Source organism: Ursus arctos, unplaced genomic scaffold (assembly GCF_023065955.2).
Source record: "Ursus arctos isolate Adak ecotype North America unplaced genomic scaffold, UrsArc2.0 scaffold_5, whole genome shotgun sequence".
In the NCBI taxonomy this organism is placed as follows: domain Eukaryota; kingdom Metazoa; phylum Chordata; class Mammalia; order Carnivora; family Ursidae; genus Ursus; species Ursus arctos.
This window is the reverse complement of record NW_026623067.1, coordinates 75,093,861-75,111,583: the sequence shown is the minus strand read 5'-3', so window position 1 is coordinate 75,111,583 and position 17,723 is coordinate 75,093,861. Positions and strand designations below refer to the sequence as shown.

At 38.9% G+C, this 17,723-nt stretch overlaps 1 protein-coding gene across 3 annotated transcripts in view; it reads left to right on the top strand.

Moving 5' to 3' along the window:
• The window catches only part of KIAA0825 (KIAA0825 ortholog), a 376,584-nt gene that overhangs the window by 271,285 nt on the left and 87,576 nt on the right, over positions 1–17,723 (top strand). The window lies entirely within an intron of this gene.

Genomic DNA, 17,723 nt, shown 5'->3' with positions numbered 1-17,723 from the left:
ACACACACACACACACACACACACACACCCCTCAACGTGGGCAATTGGGAAGCCCACTAAGTAAATATGAGAGGAAACAGATATAAAGCCAAATGCAACTTTAAAACAATAAATAACACTAGGCAGGATATTGAGCAATATTTGCCGTACCCGCAACCACTCACGTCCTTCGTCTAATTTTCTTTCCTAGTTTATGTTCTTTCATTAGACTGTGAGTTAGGCTTCTATACATTGCTACACACTTAATAAAGATATTTCATTTTTCCTGGTGTGCTTCCAGAGACCTAGCTTGCAGTGAAGGTTTTATAGTCCTGTGCGGAGCAGCAGATGTCATTCCATTTGCCTAAGTCCTGCTGACATTTGGAGATGTGGATTAATTGAGCTACAGAATGAAATTTAATTAAAATTAAATACAGACTTGGCCATTGTATCTGTTCATTTCCTGCACTCCAGTGTGTGTATTTGCGGGCAGCGCCATAGTTAATTTGTTTAATCACGATGCTCGGTGGGGGAAGCTGCACTTTGTTTTATGCTGAAAGACTGAAGGTGTGGTGGATGCCAGGTTGGATTTCTGACGCACAATGCGAGCTGTGTCAGCGATGCTCCTGATGGGCCTCCGAGGGCCGGCCGAGGGAGCGAGGCGGCTCCACAGGAACCTGTAGAGAAACAGCTTGTTGTAGGCAAGGCGTAGCGATGTCTTTGACATTGACATTGCATGACCACGGGAATCTCATCTACTACCCATTAACGTGTTGCCGTAGTGCTTGCTCATTCAGATTCTCCTTTATCCCTTCATTCAACCAAGATGGCTTGAGTAGCAAGTGCGTGCTGGGCCCCGAGGTTAAGGTAGGCACCAGGGGTAACGGTAATCCTGTTCTGCCCCCGGAAACCCCAGGTGGAAAAGTTTGTCAGCTCTTGAAGAAAGAGTTTTTAGAACAAGATAATGACGGATATCCAAAGGTCATTCCAGGGTAAGGAGAAACTATATTACTTGAGGTTATGGCGAGGTCGTGTTTGGTCAAGATAGAGCCTGCTCTCAGCTTCCATTTCAAAGGCTACTTCCTTCAGGGTGTTTTCCTGATTTCCACAATGGGAAATTAACTATTTCAACAGTTCTCCAAAGTACAGAGGAGTTCTTCCTTTGTGTTTTATCTGTATATCTTCCTGGCACCCTTTCTAGATTATAAGCTTTTTGTCCACATCTTTCTAATCTTGAAAAATGCTTAGGTCAGTGTGTTATCTCCAGTGTTCTCAAAGACTCTTTCTTGACTGTGTTGACAAGCATGTGTATTCCCAGGAAGTGAACGTTTGTTGTTTTAGCGGTCTAACATCACTCCCTCCTTTGTGAGACAGCAGTACCTTGTCTCTGCTTTGGGGAATCACTCCCTCCACACCTGTGTGCCTCAGGGAAAGGGAAGTGAGCTGGGGACCGAGCCAGTCAGTGCATTCGATCCCCCTGGCTTCCGGGATTGGTTCAGAAATGGGCACATGATACACACCAGCCTAATCAGGGCCAATAATACTATATTCTAAGGCTCGGATTTCTCTTCGGTTGTACAACACGTGAGCTCCTTTCTTTCTGCAAGGGAGGAATTGTCTACAAATGAAGAAACCCAAAAGAAGCTAAAGCAAAATCAGGAGAACGGTCTCTGTAATCAGAGTATCTGTTGTTGCTCTTATCTTAGCTATCCTTCAGACAGTTTGGGGCTTTCTGGACCTAGCGTGCAAAGAACCATACCTGATCAGCCTCATTGTCACTGTCCTGTAATACTGGAGTCATTTATATGACACTTTGTATTCTTTTTTTTTTTTTTTTTTCAAGATTTTACTTATGTCAGAGAGAGAGAGCGGGGGAGGGAGCAGAGGGAGAGGGAGAAGCAGACTCCCCACTGAGCAGGGAGCCTGAAGCAAGGCTCAATCCCAGGACCGTGAGATCATGACCTGAGCTGAAGGCAGACGCTTAACTCACTGAGCCACCCAGGCGCCCTGGCACTCTGTTTTCTGTAAGCCCCTTAAAGACAGAGACCTTGCCTCTTCATCTAGTGATGTATTAAGTAGTTCAGTGCCCGGAACATTATATACTCGATAATTATTTTGTTGAAATGAAAGAATAAATGTAAACAAATGTAAATTCAGGTGATATCAATAATTATTCTTTTGGTTTTTTAGTAAAACTGATTAAGTTGACATATTGCTCATAAACCCTGTTACTTTCATTTTCACTGGTGGTCCTATGACTGAAAGGGTCCTGAAGGGTCATCCAACAATTGCTAAGGGTGAGAGAGAGAGAGAGTTCAGTCATCTCAAAATGATAATTAACCTTCTATCTGGAAGAAAAAAAACAAATCCCTGAAAAGGAAACTCCACAAACTTATTCTGTTACATATGCCAATGTGAACTAATCTTACCACCCGAAAATTGTTCTTTATATTCCCTGTATGGTACATGAAGATTGTAAGTTCTTGTAAATTCCAAAGTAGGCTTTTTCTTAGTTGAGCTATGTTGCTTCTAGCTATGGACTCAAGCTGCTCATTAAATGAGCACACCATGTTTCTGGGCACATCTTTTCTATTCTATACCAACTACAACTATTTTGTATGGAGAGCATCCTATTCATCCTTGGAATTATAGCAAAGTAAGCCGAACTTTTTTTTTTCTCCTTGCATATATCTTTTGTGAATTCGATCCTGCTTTTTACCTCTCTTCATTCTCCATAGACATAGTGATGTTGATGGTCAAAAACAGCAAAGTGTGCATTATGTCTTCAGTTTTCAGTAAATAGGCTAATCTGGATTATTGAACTGTGGAGACTTAGAAATGTCCATGTCAATTTCACGTTGACATGGCCAGTATCGTCTAGCATATTACTTTGCGTGTGGTAGGGGCTCAATAAATATTTGTTGGAGGAACAAATAGAAGGAATCAAGATGTGACCGGGGGGGAGGGTGACAGTTTTGCAATATTAATGAAGCTGCTTAGCTAATTTTAAGACTTCATTTATTCAACTTGTGTTTATTGAGCACCTACTATGTATATATCACTGTGCTATATTTTAAAGGGTAAACAAGTGAACTTCAGGAAGTTTCCAGTAGCTATGGAAGAATCAAATTTGTGCAAGTATAACTAGAATGCTAGGCTGAAAACAGTTTATGGCATGAGAGGGATAAATAAATAAAATGTGAAGGGAGGTCTCAGGAAAAAAAGACACTTATTGAGAAATTGTGTGCCGTTTATTGCTCAGAGTGCTTCATTTTTCAAGATTGGGCTCCTGACATCTATCTGTGCAGGTGTGGCTGAATAGATAGGCAGAGCATGACCAACAATCCTTTTCTCGTAGAATATATTATAAAGATCCTCCTTTGATATGGGGCTGCAGCTGCTACTTGCCTCTTAGTCGCATTTGGCCCAATGCCTTTGCTCAGAAAGAGCCACCCTGTTTCTATTTGTGGCATAGCAGACCAGTCTGTCGGCTGCTGTGGGTTCTTGGCAGTCAACAACTTTGCCACATGTTTTCGACATTGTTATTCAGTGCTCCTTTGAAGTGTTGCTCCTGCCCCCTCCCCTTATGGTTGCCCCACTTCCCTTCACCAAGCAGCAGCTGCTTGAGTATTCCACCGCCATCCATTCCCCACACCCATCCCGCCCAGAGGAGTTGTGTTGTGACAGCGTAGCTTCAATGCCAGTAGACTGGCTACTTGCCAATATTGTGCGGTTGGTGATCCAGCCTCCTAGGAAACAGACCATGGAGTAGTATTCCTAACTCGCATTTTCTAAAGCAATTTAAGGGAAGTCCAAGAGTTGTTTTTAAAGACCTCGCCTGACATTTGGAACCATTGCAAGGTGGGGGAGGCATCTACTCTGTGAATCCTCTTTTTATTTGGAGTTTTTAAACAATAGTTACTCTTGCTCCATGTAAAACTGAGCTTCCGTTGACTTGTCTCTGACAGAAAACCTCATTGTTTTCTGAAACCGAGTAGGATTTAATCCTCATTTATTTCTCATTGTGGTGATTGGGTAGGTTAACGGCCAACTCTCTGAGGCAGCCCACTAGAGTAGACCCCTAATCAACAATGGCGCTGAGGTAATCACAACCTTCCTTGTTTCCTTTGTACTGCTTCACTGATTCACTAACTCTCTAGACATTTATTGAGCATCTACTGCAAAGGTTCTCACATTGTTTGTCTCAGGACCCTTTGACATTCCTAAAATGACTGAGGACCCAAGAAGCTTTTGCTTATGTGGATTATTTCTGATGATTTTTACTCTGTTAGAAGTTAAAACTGAGTAATTCTTAGTTTACTTGAAAAGTAAAAGTAAATTCTTAGTTTACTTGAAAATAACAAGCCAGTTATATATTAACATAAATGACATTTTTTTGAAAAATAACTACATTTTCAAACAAAAAAAATAGCGGTAAGAGTGGCATTGCTTTACATTTTTGCAAATCTCTTTAATGTTTGGCTTAATACAGCTGGATTCTTGTATCTCATCCCACATAGAATCTGTTTTGATATATTGCTTTGGTTGAAGTATATGGAAAGGAATCTGGCCTCACACAGATATGTAGGAATATTTTTATTCCTACTTCATTTTGATACTACACCAAAACTCAACAAGTAGAGAGCTTAAAGGTTAGTCGCAACATGGAATCTGAAACCATATCTCGCGCTTCAAATAAATCTTTCTACTATGTAACATTTAGTAACTTCATGTACTGCTCATGTGGAAAATATTGGCCCACTCAGTTATATAGATCTTCAGATGTTGATACATACCATATATAATATCAAAAATTATTATTGTTAATATCACTACTGATCTCCTTAGAAAAATCTTTAAATATCGTGAAGCTGTCAAGTATGTGGTGGCAAATACAAGTTTTCCAAAATTCTGATTTTGCTTCAATGTTTGAATTTTATCATTGGCAATAATAACTGTCAGTTGCTGTCCTTGAAATGACTGTCCCACTTTGTTCGTTCTTGAGAAAATATGTGCCAGATACCTCTCAGTTGTTCTTTCAAGTGAAAATGGTATTCTAAGATGAAAGTGGTGAGTTTAGCCTGCGACTCAGTCGTACAAGTGCTTTGTCTCTAAACAACCATTGTACGGTGGTATGTAGTAGAAGTGCTTTATCTGCACTTCTCATTTCATCATGCACACTATTAAAAAGATGAACACACAAGAGTCAAGTTTCAGTAAAAGTAATTATTTTCACTTCCTCACCAAGGGCATCCCCTAAGTTAGACTGATCTTTCTTTCTTTCTTTCTTTCTTTCTTTCTTTTTTAAAATACATTCACATGGTAGTGAAGAATGCAATGAGCGCCACTAGAGTTCGAACAAGATCTGGGAAGTTCAGAGGGCTTCGCAGACCTCAGTTTGGGAACCTCTTACCTACTATCTGCATAGAAATGTGCCCAGGAAAAAAAAATAGAAAAAACATGGTAACCTGCCTTCAGAAAGTTTTTAATGAGTTGAACCATAGGCAACTGTTATTTTCATAGGTCAAAAAATTTGAATATTGGCAATTGCATATTGTTCAATTTCTAAAATAAAATCTGCATGGTGTGTGCAAAGAATCATGTCATACAAATGGTGTACATCCAAGGCAATGCAAAACGAGTACACAGCGAGCATGAAATGCAGAGAGTTCTAGAGTTTCTTAGTCGACAAGAGACATGTACTTAGAAACTTCACACGGGTAGAACTCTTCCCAAGCAGGGGAAATAGTATAAGCAAAGGTTCAGAAATGGTTATAAATGCAAATAAAGGATATTTATGATCTACATGAGGCCCAGAGCCCTGTTTCTGAGGCTTGAAAAATAAATGATACCAGGGAAGGAATGAACAATTTCAAAGTTCTTTGATTGTCCGTCTGACAAAGTTAACTTTGATGTAGAAAAACAAAGGCGTAGAATATTGTCTATTCGCTCATTCAGTATGGTCCGCAGGTATTACGTGATCACCACGTGCCAGACACCGTGCTAGGCACTGGAGGAGTCCAGGAGTTCCTGGTGTAGGCATTGAATCAGATTTGTGTTTGCCCGTAAACAGCTGGTCCTAACACATTGCTTTATGTGTGTTTAATGTATTACCAGAATGCAGATGAGCAGTCAATTAATTTATCTTGCGGGCAAAGAGAAAAAAAAATTGCATGTAAGAAATGACTTGTGAGACTGAATGGAAACAGTTCCGGGAGTTGGCCAGCTAGAAGCGGGGGAAAACACATGCTGGGCTGAGGAAATTGAATTGGCAAAGGGCAGAGATGTGGAAAAACTTGGCACTGTTTAGAAATGGAGAGCTGTTCATTTTGGTGAGAAGGTGGGAAAAGCATGGTTGAAAAGCATTGTTGAAAATAAGGCTGGAACTGTCAGCTGTCTTCAGGTAGTGACACCGCCTGTACTGTATACTCTGGTCAGCCTTTGGAGGCTTCTCGTTGCTGAGGCTGTCCTGGCAGATCAGAGGATGGTCTAGGGATGGAACAACTGTAGCCTAGAAAACAATTAAAGACTAAACCAGAGATACCGAGGACTAGAATCCCTGCAGTGCAGCAGGCATGAAAAAAGAGCAAACAGTTGGGGAAATCTTAGGAAGAAGAATTAGTAAAATATGTTAAGTGGTTGAGGTAGAAGCAAAAGATCATTCAGTGCTTTGTAGCTTGATTACTCAGAGCAGGTGATGGCATCCACAAGATGAGACATCCCGGAGGAAGAGGTCTTTGGGAAAGAAAAGTTGGTCTGGTAGTTTCTTACCGGACACTCAGGAGAAAGGTCCGGACGAAAACATAAATTGGGGAGTCATTGGTGTACAACTGATTGTTGAAGAAATGGGAGCAAGGAATCACTGATGGAGAAAACATATGGAGTTTCGAGAGAGCGCCTAGCACAGGAAACCTATTCTGGCAGATGTGAGGAGAAAATGGATCGTAAGTGGGGAGGAATGAAATGAGAAGGCAGGTTCTCCAGAGAAGTGACGGAGGTCAAGATTCAATTGAAAGTGGTGAAGGTGGAGCAAAGAGGGCAGACATGACCATTTGGTAGAAGAAAAGTCCTTGAGGGCTTGAGGACAACTGAAGGAAAACAGTGAGCCAGCTGTCCTTAGTGTTGCTGCAGCTGAATGAGAAAGAGAAGCATTTTTCTATTTTCTCTGATTGGATATCTCACTTTGTATGTTTCTCTCAAGATTTCTGAAGCATGTAGAGTGTCCTAGAACTCAACAGAATTCTCCTGGAGGTTGCACAGGTTTGGGTGCAGTGTATGGCTTAGCAACAATGTTTCAATCCCCGGGGGCCATGGGGCCTCTGGGAGGCTCCTCTACTATGTCTTAACTGTGCCCATTTCCGGAGAGCAGAGAAACTCTAGCCTGGGTCTGACACGGAGTCCTCATAAAGCCGCAGGGAACAGAGAAGGCCGAGTCTCCCTTCGGGCAGAAACAGAGCAGCTTTGTTGGGAAACCACATCTCCACAGACCCTCTGTTTGCTTACATTCTTGGCTTCATTTAGGGAGCCCCTCATCCCTATTTCCACCATTGTTATGTCAAGTTAAAGCTTCACATTCACCAAGAAAAATACTCTTACTCATCCTTTCTCACTCTGTTCATTCCCATATTCTACACCTTTTTATTTTTTACCCCTTGATCAGTTGTTAAATATTCTTCTGCTCTTAGCTCTATGCTTGTCGTTATTATGAATGTTAAGAGTGTTTTTGCACCCCAAATACCCACTTTCAGCACATTCTTTACCTCCTGTTTTACTCCCAAAATCCCTACTAAAGATTGGTCAGACTTAAAAATCAATCAGTCAAATATCTCAGTTTTTTTGTTCATATATATCCATTTATCCAGACACTATGTTAATCACTGGGGTTATAGTTGAGAACAAGGGAAACATCGTACCTGCCCTCACGGAGCTTGGGGTCTAGGTATAGGAAAAACCTAGAGTTAAGCATTAAACGTGATGAGTGCTGTAAGAAAGGGATATGAAATTAGAGAAGCCTTCCTACTGGAACTTTGAAGCTGAGTTTTGAAGCATGAGGAGCTGGCCAGGAAAAGGTGAACCATGAAGAAAAAAATTTTTCCAGGTGCGTCTGAGGAACGGAAGATGTTCATTGTGGCCGGAAGTACAGTTTGTGGGAGGGGATGGAAAGGGGAAGGGTCACTATGAGGCTGAAGTCAGGTCTTGGATAATTACATAAGCTTTATTCAAGAACTCAAACATTATCCTAGTGGTAGTTAGAAGCCATAAAAGTTTTTAAAGGTGAGAATGGCATGATAGTATTTGTAATTTTTATAGCTAGCTGTTTTTAATAATTGAAAAAGCAGCACATGTCTCAGTTTCAAAGGGCTCCACAAAGGCAATCACTGTGAACATGTCTTAAGCAGTTGTTCACAGAATTTCTATCTATGCATATACATGTGTATATATGTTGTATGTCCATTTTTTATAGAAATAAGAGCACGTCATACAACTGTTTTTATCTTTTTCCACTTGATAACATAGCATGGAGATTTTTTCTTATGACCTCATGAAGATCCATCTTACTCTCTCTTTTTTTTTTTTAAGATTTTATTTATTTATTTGACAGAGATAGAGACAGCCAGCGAGAGAGGGAACACAAGCAGGGGGAGTGGGAGAGGAAGAAGCAGGCTCATAGCGGAGGAGCCTGATGTGGGGCTCGATCCCATAACACCGGGATCACGCCCTGAGCTGAAGGCAGACGCTTAACCGCTGTGCCACCCAGGCGCCCCCCCATCTTACTCTTTTTACTAGAACTTAATATTCCACAATATGGGTTTCCATAAATTATTTAACCAAAACCCAATTTATATTTAAATCATCCTCCATTTTTCTTGTAAAAATTTCTGCAGCAAGCATCCTTGTTTATTTATCTAATTTACATACCCATCAATAGTGTAAGGTAGGACTCATTTTCCCCACATGCTCTAATTTTTTTAATTTTCATATTCTGGTAGTTGGAAAATGATACCTAGTTTTGATGTCCATTCCCTTTACAATGAGTGAGGTTAAGCATCTTTTCAGATTCTTAAAACTCATTTTACTTCTATGTAAATTGGCTGTTTCTCTCCTCTGCCCTATTTCTTCTAGATACTGATTTAGAAGAGTCATTGATTAGCCACATTAACTCTTTGCTGTATATGTTGCAAATATTTTTCTGAGTTGTGATTTATCTTTGATTTTATTTGGATTTTTTTTCCCTGAGGTGATGTTAAAATTTTTTTATCTGTTTATATTTATCAATCATTTCCCCTCTCATTTTTTATTTTGGAAGAATCTTCCTTCTGTAACGTAGAGAATGCAGGGGAAATAGATGGATATAGACAAGTATGTGAAATAGGAGGTAAAAGCATGTGAACTAAGAGATTGGTTAGACATACGAGATGGAAGGGCTATGTTTCTGGGGTAATACACAGGTTTCTGGCTTGGACAGCTAACTGGATCCCCTGAGATGGAGAACATACCTGGGACAGAATGTTATGTGATTGCAGGGAGTGAGCAGATGCAAACTCAGTTTGGGGCACATGGAGTTTGAGATGCCTCCATGGAATGTGTGAAAATAGATGGATACTCTTTAGGTGGACAGTTAAACGGGTCTGGAGGTCAGTAAAGAGCTTGGGAGTCATGAGCACATACGTCTGCCTGCGGCCCTGGGAATGGGTGATACAACCCCGTGTATAGAGGGAGAGACAGGCACAGTGCTGAGCTCCAAAAACATACTGGAGACGGGAAGTGGGGGGAAAACCAGGAGAGGGCGATGTCTCTGAAGTGAAGGGAAAAGAGTATATATTTTAGAGATTAATTGAATGTTGGCTGAGCCTATGTATAAACTACTAACTGACTACTACTACTACTACTCAACAAAGCCAGCTATAACCAGCTACGGAAGCAAAATGAAATAATAAAAAAGCAACGTTAAGTGTTAATATGGGCAGTGAATGTGGATAGTTTATGAGAAAAGGCTTTTTAAAAGTAATTCCCTTACATTATTGTATTTTATTTCTATCTGCCCTATGTAGGCTGTGTAGAACTTTATTTTACAGGTGGCCATTCTTTTTTTTTTTTTTTTTTGTCCTCGCTTTCTTATCCCATCCATCTAATGACATTAATTTGTATGTATGTTTAACCTTTCCCAATTCAGTCAGGTGATTCCACTCCTCTTCACAGATAAATACTTCACTGAAACATCTCAGATAGGAATTTTGTTTAATATTTCTTAAGGATTATAGCTGCATCCCTATGTATCCAGTCAATGACATTATGGATATGTTATTTGTTAGTTTAAAACTAAATTAGGCTCTTATCAAATATTCTATTGAGCCTTATTTTAAGATGAGGTAGGAAAAATGGATCATAAATAAGACAAATATATTACATTTTACTCAACTTGAAAATGGAAGCTTAGATCTTTAGTGTTTTGGTTTTATACTAAAAATTCCTACTGAATTCTTACTGTTGGCTTCTTTTGCAAAATTGACAATTGAAGCTCCTTTTACACAGATGAGTGCCAAATCATAGCAGCTTAATGCTGTTGCGTTCTCCTACTGTAATCAAAATCATGTTAAAAGTAGGTATAGTACAGTGTGAACTCCAAACACATCTTCATTCAAGGAGAGAGATCGCAGTAAGCAGCAGAGACCAAATTAACTCCATCTCGCTTGTCCTATACTGAATTTCTGTAAATAAGAAATGTACTGGTGTTGAATGTGTCCCGACTTCAGAAACTTATAATTTGAAATTAGAGACCTCCGGAACTCTTTTGGAAAGCCTTTTAAACCTGGACAACTCCCTGCTGTCCTAACGACTGACCGTGCTTCTGAACTGTAACAAGGAGATTTTATATAAGACTGTTCTTACTAGAACCTGTTTTATATAAGAACATACTTAAAAAGCTAATTTCTTTTCTCCTTTTGCACTGCAATCCACAAAGTGTGACTAATAATAGATTTAAATTTGCTAAGTGCATTCACTCCTTTGTGCCATCATAAAGAGAATCTATTACTGTAAAATTGAGGCTTAGTTCCAAATTGCGCCATTATGAAGTTTTCTTCCAGCAATGTTTTGTCTCTAATACACTTCCCTCATTGTAATTCTATTGCAAACCTGATGTCTAGCATCAAGTCTCACAATAATTATTTTAAATTGCTACTAGGAACAGTAGTCCTGGTGGGATATATTACTACCATTCTAACAAGATGAATTTCAATGCACTTGTAACCGTATTATAGTATATTATGAAAGAAAAAAATCTTTGAGTTTTATATCTATGGACATGCATGTAACACAAAAAAATAATTTTTATAAACTTTAAAATACTTTATGTTGAACTTCTGTTTAAATTAATTATAAGTCACAAGAACAAATTAGGATATGTAACTATATGGCCCATTAATAGCATGCCGAGTAACTTGAAATGAATAAATAATTATAAATGTGAAAATAATAATAATGATGCGGCTTAGAATAATTACACCTGGTAATATATTTATCTGATAGATTTTAAAGACAACATAGATGAGACTACCGTAGAAGAAAGGTACCAGAAAACCATTAAAAATGAAGCTTACGTAAAACTTTATTCTTAATTATCCCCAAGGTTTAGGGGTCATTTAAATAAATGAACTACCCAAAAGGTGTGTTTAAAATAATTTATTGTGTAATAGAAGCTTCAAGCAAGTCAAGTTCAACAGTCTCAAATGTTGGGTCATTAGTTTGCTGATATATTATCAATGGGAATACTAGTAGAGAGATCAACATGGAAAGCGCTGGAAAACATCTTAAGTCACCCTGAAACGTAGGTGATTGTTTAACAGTAATGTTAAAAAACACATTGTGTGTTTCATGAGTGATTTCACATCCTCCTGAGGGCATTCCAAATTCGCCTTACTAATCACTTGCCTAAGACTTACAAATAATTGAGAAGATGATCACTTTCAATATATTAAAAGGATGAATCTTGAATTTGGGGTATAACAAAATTATTGTGAAGAAACAGTAGAGCCAAGCTTCTGTTACAGAGAGAATGATTGTAAGATGACGGTTTGAAATCAAAAGTTTGTCCAACTGTAGTAATTTAAATATGTTGGCACATAAAATTTAGAAAAAACTCCAAGTATCAATTCTTTATCTGTAGGAATTCACTTTTAAAAATGCCCATATACACCCCAAATGAAAATCACTTGGTTACGTAATGAGATTTAGCGTTACTCCCTGGAGTTGACCAAATGGGAAAAGTAAATCTGCATACTTTACTAAAAGGGGCAGCTGAATTCACACGAACAGTTACACACCAATGGAGCTACCATTTGAGTACAGAGCGATTACCCCAAAATGACTGCATGGCCTTGTATGTATAAGAAAGTAGTTCATTGTTATGCAATAACAACCATTCTGTAGCATTTCTAGCATGAAGAAGACTCTGGAAATATATCAGTATTTTCTGGGCATTACTTTTAGAAACTGAAGAAGGCCATCTTCTCTCTACTAGGTCACCTCTCACACTTTGGATACTGTTCTGTAGCTTAGTTGCAATCAATGGTCACTGATCTAAACCTGAAATCACATACCGGTGGTTGGGAAACGTTGGTATGTGCCAGTAGACGTGTCATTACCTTGCATTTGTTCTTGTATTTGTATTATATATAGGCTTACACTATTTTAAATATGCTATGTTATTACTGGGGGAAAAAACATAACCCCAGGCGAAAGTGTCCATTGTTAACAATGTTTTTGGTCATAGATCTATTCTCCAAGTGGCCAAATGTAATTGCATTATGATATTGGCAAGTGCCTTCATAGAACTAAGTATAAGATTTCACCCCACACTTTCAGGTTGGAAAAAAAAAAAAAGTCCAAGTTAATAGAAACATGATTAGAAACAGAAGGTGTCTTGGCTCTCAATTTTGTTAATCAAGGAGAAAAAAAAAACAAACCCTCATAAACCTTTTGCAATTTTCCACCAATACCCTGCCGTTCCCTTTTTGAATTAAAAGCTTTTTTTTGTGAGATCCAAAAAGAACCAGTTGTCCAGAAGACCATATTAAATTAATGTTTCCCCAAGAGCATGACTGAGAAAATATGCTGACCCTGTGCTTATCAATGCCTTTTGAAATCAGTACTGATTTTTAAAGGAGGATAAAGAAAGCTGTTATTTTTAATATCATACACATGTTCCCATTCCCTTACATTCCTTGACAATAGAAATTTGAATTAACTGCTGGAATGCTGTGTTGCATATTCACCAACAATTCATTTCATGATTGGAAATGTATTCTCCCAGACTCCAGGTGAAATTGATTTGAGTGAATTATATAATACATGGAAGTTCTTCAGAAGAAGGGAACCACATACCAACTAGCCCAAATCCAAAAATCTTAAAGGGCTAAGAATAGCACATCCAGGTTTCCCAAACTTGTGTGATCACGAGTCACCCACATTACCTGTTACACTGTGGATTCCCGGGGCCCTTTCTGAGCAATTCTCTTTGCATAAACCTGGATTGGGAACTGAGAATCTGTCACTTTTCAGTCATCTGAGATGCACTGAGAAACATTTGACTTACGTCAAATCCAACCTTTTGGATTTAAGGCAATTAGGAGTGAAAAACAAAACCAAACAAAACATTTCAGGGGTTTTTGGCGAGATTAACTTGCTTTTGAGAACTCAGTGAGACAGTGAGTTGATGGCACAAATACACATAGAACCGGGTTCTCGATTGTCTCATCCTCTGTGTCTGTGTTTGTGTGTATGATTGGGGTATTTGGGTTTAAAATAGGCTTCCTTTTTTAAAAGACAGGTTAGCTAAGCATAGCATGTGGGTGAACTAATGTGTTTGATTGACAATGAATAAAAACAGTTATTTCACATCTTCTAGAGGCACCTAGTAAAGAGATCACAATCCTGGAAAGGACCCCAGGATTTCTCGTCTAGCGCTCGACTTCCTAGGAAGAACTACACCTAATGTATCTTAGAGAGAGGATTTATTTTCATCTCAACTATCTCAAGGAACGACATTTCTCTAACCGTCCCTATTAATCTCTCCCACTGCTCAGTATGGACATAATTAGTGTAAATTTTTGTAGCTGCCATTTGTGTCTCTTTCTTTTCCCTTGTTAGAAACAAAATATAGCATTTTTTTTTCTTTGAGTATTCCACTACTTCATAAAGCAATTAAACTGGACAATATATATGTAAATATAGATAGCTTTAATTATTACAGAGAGATGAATATTAACTTCTTAAAAGCAAACACAAGCTGAAAATCTGCAGTAGTGGTTCATACCCTTTTTTTGATACAGGAACTCCTTTGAAGTTCTAAGAAGAGCTCTTTGCCTAGAAACAGGCAACATATGCATCTACCTCCAAACTTTGGGTATACTTCCAGGAGGTTCACGGACCCTGGAAGCCTCATAGGTTAATAAACACTAATCTGGTGGGAAGAAACCGTCCCTGAAATACTGGTGCTCAGTACATTTTCTCATACATTAAAGTGAGTAAATTATCATCAAAGCTCTGATGGTATAAAGCACTAATTCATTAATACTATTTTAAAAGTCAGAAGATGAAAATTGAACTATATCGACCATGTAATTATTCTGTAAATCTGTGTAGCATGAAAGTGAGTGCCATATTTCACCTGAGAATAAGCACTAAATGATTTTAATTTTTTTCTAGTTTTTAACACAACTGAGCAATGAATTTATATATTCTAATAATTTTGTACAGGATATTCGTATTTTTTTTAAAAAGAGAGTGATTATTCCTAACCACTATAAGAGTTAGTGATCAGACCATAGGCTAGAGAAGGCTGTTTGAAGAATTCCAATACCCAGGTTTAATGATAGAGATTTAATGAACAGGAAGGAGGGGACTATTGAAATGAAAAACCTGGATTGGCCCATGTCCAGGAACATGCACATTATACCTCAGTTCGGTGCTGTCTGCCATTTCCATCTTGGATTCCATGGGTGTTAAGACCTATTTCTAAAATGGCTCTTCCTTTGACAAAGCCACCCCAACAATTCTTGACTTGATCCTTTACTTAAAGAATCTAGGTCAGTTACACGAGGGAGAAATATCTTTATAGGCTGTATTTCTGAATTAAATATCTTTAATTGCTGTATTTCTGAAACTTTCTAAAAAATAACTTTTAAATAAGATCACTTCATGGGGCACTTGGGTGGCTCAGTCAGTTAAACCTCAGACTCTTGATTTCAGCTCAGGTCATGATCTCAGGGTGGTGAGATAGAGCCCCACGTCAGGCTCCTGCCCACTGGACATGGAGCCTGCTTGAGATTCTCTCTCTCCCTCTCCATCACCCCCAACAGTTTTGCGTGTGCTTGCACTCTCTCTCAAAAAAGAATCACTTCAAACATGAGAAAAATATGCTTTAAAACATCTTAGGAATAATCATTTTATAAAATGAAAAATATGTTTACTATCCTACCTCACTCCACCTTCATGTGTGTTTTTTTTTTCCTTTTCTGTAATACCGAGCAACTAATTTTCTCAAACATCATTTTCCGGTCGACAGGGTCCTATTGCGCTGCTACCTCCCATAGCTGCATCGAGCTGCCTCTTCCACCCCGCCATTGAAGCATTCTACTCTTTGAAAACATTTCCCTTTAGTGCATTGTCTCTCTAGGTCCTCTCCATCTTGGTATCCAGGATCTGTGTTAGGCTTGCACATAACATATCAAACTAGAATTGCTATAATTGTAGAGGCTCAGTAGGAAAAATCCTGCCCACCATCATGAAGGTTTTCCCACCTCCTATTTTGCCAGCCCCATAGGATATGAAGTCCTACTCTCCTGTTCTCTCCAATCAAATGCCATTGTCATGAATAAATATTTCTCAATACCTGCTATAGATTCCAAGAGCTGTGTTAGACGTGGTCTGCTCCCTGTGCATGCTGTCTAGTTGGGAAGTTAGAGCAAGCCAAAAAAAAAAAAAAAAAGTGATTAATAACAATATGAGGTAGCATAGACTAAGTGATACATGACACCCTCTAATTTATCTGTTCAACAAATCCAAATTTCCATACATTTCTGTTGCTTAAAGGGAGATACATCTGTAGTCCTTGACTCCCCATGCCTTCTCACTAAGCTTGTGTCTTCTAGCATAATGAAAAATAATGTGATAATATAGTGACATATTACTGTGACTTCAGGCTGTTTCCATAGAGGCAGAGCAGTCTCTTGGGTACCACGATGGAATGAGATACAGAAGACAGGGATTCCAATCTGAGAAACGCCCCTGACACTTTATGTGACCTCCGACAAGTGACTTAACCTCTCACTTTGGGCTTTGTCATCTGTAAAGTAAGCTTAATTAAACTTGCCGACGTCATAGAGATGTTGTGAAGTCTAGTTAGAGCTCATGAAATGATTTTTAAGATCTAAAGTGCTTGCTTTGCAGTCATAAACAATAAGAAAAAAAAAGGAGGTTTTATATTAAAATACTAATTTTTCTATGGTGGTCACAAAAGATGATACTGATGCCCTCTAGAGCCTAGTTGTAGGGATGGATTTGCGCGGATCCATTCATACGCTCTCATTTGGTTATTTTGGTGACCAGTAGCACTTAAGACAGCTGGATAAGATGAGGTATCCATCTGTGACCATAGAACAAAGTAAAGCTAACTGGCCCCCCTGGAATTGAACCAGTGACCGAGGTCTCATTAGCACTATCAGCTAACCAACTGAGCTAATTGGATACCACGTTGATAATAATGTATCAGAACATGGTTTGGTTTATTTTTTTCCAAGCTTTCCCTAGACCTAATTTCAATAACCATAAAAAAGCTAGTTTGCGTAATTAGAGCCAAAGACAATAAGCTAGACATTATTAGATGCCACTAACATCCGAGGGACTGACTCTTGATGTCCCCGACAGGCCTGGAGTCCTTAGCAGGCTCTTGACCGCCCTAGGAAAGTGGAGTTTCAGAGAGTGACAAGGCTAATAAACGCCGGGCCCTCCTGATGAGATTAGGAAGGGCTCTTGCGCCTCCCTTGCTCGCTAAGAGTCTGTTGGTGGGAATTAGAAATCGTCTTGGTCTGCGAGTCCTTTAGAGGCTAATAAAGTGACAGTGAAGGTGCATCGTGCTACAGAAAATAGTCCTAAGCACTAAATAAAAAATGCCTCAGCACTGAGCTTATAACTTGACCTCTTGGGATTGATTCTATCTTCGGTTTGAGAACATGAAGCAAGCCTTAATGAGGACCTGATATTAGGTGGGACCATCGTAGTAATTCTGAGTTCTTTGAACTTTCCGGCAAGGTTAACGTACGTGCTATTTCATGGACTAAAACAAAAATATATGATGTTGAAATATTCCCTTTCCAGAAATACGAGAGTAATAGAATCCTGCCGTGCTAACAAAGTAGCATGTGAATCTTAGGGCGTCTACTTCAGGTTTCAAGGGGAATGAATGGCCTGTTTGGCCCAAACTAGGTAAACTTGAATTCTGCAAAGCTAAAATACGGGGAAATTAGCTCCATGATGTATTAACTCAAATAATAATGTTCCTGATGTAAAAAAAAAAGATGGAAATTAAACATCTAGTTATGAACACTGCGTCTGCACAATGTGCCGCATGCACCGCATGTGTTAGAATTTCTTCTCAGTTCTTTTTTTAATCTTTTATTCATAGCATTGCAGGTGATGAAAAATTTATGCCTTGAGTCTGGCATTGAAATTAAATGCAAAATGAA